This window comes from Pipistrellus hanaki (genome assembly GCF_964339955.1).
Source record: "Pipistrellus hanaki genome assembly, chromosome: 10".
Lineage (NCBI taxonomy): Eukaryota > Metazoa > Chordata > Mammalia > Chiroptera > Vespertilionidae > Pipistrellus > Pipistrellus hanaki.
Genome location: NC_140512.1, coordinates 4,615,837 through 4,619,634, shown reverse-complemented (window position 1 = coordinate 4,619,634; position 3,798 = coordinate 4,615,837).

The following is a 3,798-nucleotide window of genomic DNA, read 5'->3' as shown; positions in this document are numbered from 1 at the left end:
AATGACTAGGTTACCAATGAGATGATTGCTTGCTTTGTGACTGCTCCATCACCAGGGCCTAGTACAGATCCTGGAATGGAGTAAGTATCGAATTAATGGAAGGGAATGAGGGAGGAGGAATGAATGATTGGTAGGGCCTATTAACTTGGTAAATTTCCAAACAGAAAATTCCTTCAAATTAAACTTGTGAGCTGAAATATAAAAGGAATAACAGAAGTCTAGGTTGAACATATATTTAATCGTCATAACCCAAAAAAAAAGAATCACTTTTAAATCTGTTTAGTTAAGGAAGAGAAATGACAATTTAACATAATTTTAAAAGTATTGGTGTTTAAGTCACCTTGTAAATTCATTTATATTGAACGGATCCCTAATCTCTGTTAAGTGTTCTATTTGATATTTGTAAAGTCAAGTGCAGAGAAGTCCAATAGGAAATGTTCTTTTAAACATAAGGAACATGACTTATTTTCAAGTACTGTACATTAAAAATTCACTAACCACCAAAACCGGTGTGGCTCAGTGGATAGAGTGTCAGCCTGTGGACTCGGGTCCCAGGTTCGATTCCGGTCAAGGGCATGTACCTTGGTTGCGGGCACATCCCCATTGGGGGGGTGCAAGAGGCAGCTGATTGATGTTTCTTACTCTCTGTCCCTCTCCCTTCCTCTTGGTAAAAAAAATCAATAAAATATATTTTTTTAAAAACAACATGTGCCAAAACTGGTTTGGCTCACTGGATAGAGCGTCGGCCTGCGGACTGAAGGGTCCCAGGTTCGATTCCAGTCAAGGGCATGTGCCTTGGTTGCGGGCACATCCCTGGTGGGGGGTGTGCAGGAGGCAGCTGATAGATGTTTCTCTCTCATCGATGTTTCTAACTCTCTGTCCCTCTCTCTTCCTCTCTGTAAAGAATCAATAAAATATATATTTTTTAAAAATGTGTTGTCTGATTACATGGATCCTGAATTCATTTACATGTTGCTGAATGGGAAGACCTAGTACTATAAACATTCCAATCCCTACTCCAAATGTATCTATGTATACATGTAATAGAGTTCCAATTAGAAGGCTTTGCTACATTCACCAAGGTAAACAAACATTCAGCTTTAGAAAAATTACATTAGTCCACATTTGGCATAATACTCACTAAAAAATACAGGCTAGGAAGCCATGTGCAGAAGGGCAATGCCAGGCATTGCTCCGGAGTCCTTGGAGCGGGCCACACAGCAGTGCTGAGTACATACACGGTGATGACATCCATCTTACCCAAGTGCAGGGACCACCTGCTTAAGTCTGATGGATCAGTACCCAGTATCTCTCATAACAGTTCCATGGGCACAGCTTCCAAAGTGCTTGGAAGACATGCGTAACTAGTTATGTCACTGCCCTCAAAAGACTCAAAGTATGGTGTCCCCATTAGATAGTTTCTTCCAGTCTAGGCACAATTCGCCAGTGGAGTCATTTTTACCAGCCCTGGCCGGGTAGCTCACTAGAGCATTGTTCTGATACACCACAGTAGTGGTTTTGATCCTGGTCAGGGCACATACAAAAAAGCAATTAATGCATAAGTGGAATAACAAATCAGTGTTTCTCCCTCCCTCCCTCCCTCCCTCTCTCTACAATCAATCAATAAAAAAATCATTTTTACCATAAGCAAATGTGACAGTTGACATACCATCATTATCAGTGTGCCACAGAAACACATTTGATGAAAGGCCAAATTCTTAGCAGAAGGGGGAAGGGCTTGGTTAACCACTTACAATGACCCCTACAAGATGGGGTTGGGAGAGTGAATGAGATTGTTCCAAAGAGCACGTGAAAGAATGTACATGGGAATGAGTAAGTATTTAGAGGAATAGAGTTCAGAATAGATCCAAGGGCATATGAAAATTTGTATGATAAAGGTATTTTATTTTGGTAGAAAAGGGGCAGATCAAAAGGTGGTACAATTGACAGTTTGGAAGAATATAAGTTTCCACCCTTGCCTCATACTACATTAATGTAAATTACAGATCTATTAAATATCTAAATTTTAAAAATTTATATAAAGTATCACTGGGTAGCCAAAAACGGTTTGGCTCAGGGGTAGAGCGTCGGTCTGTGGACTGAAAGGTCCCAGGTTCGATTCTGGTCAGGGGCATGTACGTAGGTTGCAGGCACATTCCCGGTAGGGGGTGTGCAAGAGCAGCTGGTTGATGTTTCTCTCTCATCGATGTTTCTAGCTCTCTATCCCTCTCCCATCCTCTCTGTAAAAAATCAATAAAATATATCTTAAAATAAATAAATAAATAAATAAAGTATCACTGGGTAATCATCTATACTACAATAAGAAAAGAGTAAGATGCAAATTGGCCGTATCTTTGTGACACCCACAAGCCAATCAGGAGTGAGCAGCCAGGCACTAAGCAGCCAGGGGCGGGCGGGGTGGGACACTTGCCCTCTGCACCACCCCGGCTGCTCCGGCCTCTGGGCAGCTGGGAAGGCGGACAGGCGCTCTGGCCAGAGCAAAGGCGGTGCCCGCAGCCAGGGGAAGGAAGCCCATTCTTTTTTAAAAATATATATATTTTATTGATTTTTAACAGAGAGAAAGGGAGAGAGATAGAGAGCTAGAAACGTCAATGAGAGAGAAGCATCGACCAGCTGCCTCCTGCACACCCCCCACTAGGGATGTGCCCGCAACCAATGTACATGCCCCTGACCGGAATCGAACCCGGGACCTTTCAGTCCGCAGACCGACGCTCTACCACTGAGCCAAACCGGCTTCGGTGGAAGCCCATTCTTGCATGGATCTTCGTGCATCGGGCCTCTAGTAATAGTAATAATTAAAAGACAAGCAAGACTTTTTGATGACTGCTAAAACTTGTGGATAAAAGTTTGAGGAGTAAGAACCACATAGTCTGAGGATCTCCCCAAACAAGATACTTGCTAATTACGAAGGGAAATTTTTCAAACATGGCAGACATTCCTCAAGTGATCAAAGTGAACACCCGTCATGGGACAGATGGACATCACGTACTTACTGAGATGATGCACTAAGGACAAGGGCGCTTGTTTTTTTTTAAAATATATTTTATTGATTTTTTACAGAGAGGACGGGAGAGGGACAGAGAGTTAGAAACATCTATGAGAGCCTAAACCGGTTTGGCTCAGTGGTAGAGCGTCGGTCTGCGGACTGAGGGGTCCCGGGTTCGATTCCGGTCAGGGGCATGTGCGTTGGTTGCGGGCACATCCCCGGTGGGGTGTGTGCGGGGGGCGGCTGGTCGATGTTTCTCTCTCATCGACATTTCTAGCTCTCTAGCTCTCTCCCTTCCTCTCTGTAAAAAAATCTATAATATATATATATATATATATATATATATATATATATATATATATATATATATATATATAAAGAAACATCGATGAGAGAGAAACGATGAGCTGCCTCCTGCACACCCCCTACTGGGGATGTGCCCACAACCCAGGTCCATGCCCTTGACCGGAATCGAACGTGGGACCCTTCAGTCCGCAGGCCGGCGCTCTATCCACTGAGCCAAACCAGCTAGGACAACAAAGTCACTTTTGTGACATTCCACAAAAACATATATAACTTTATTCTAAACATGGGAAGAACCACATAGCCCCCAGTTAAGAGGCATTCTATAAAGTAACTGAGCGGATCCTTCGACAAATTTCAGTGTGGCCCCGGCCGGTGTGGCTCGGTTGGTTGGCACAATATCCCTCACACCATCAAGTGGTGGGTTCGATTCTTGGTCAGGCCACATACCTAGGTTTGGACCCACTGGTCCGTCCCCTGTCGGGCCA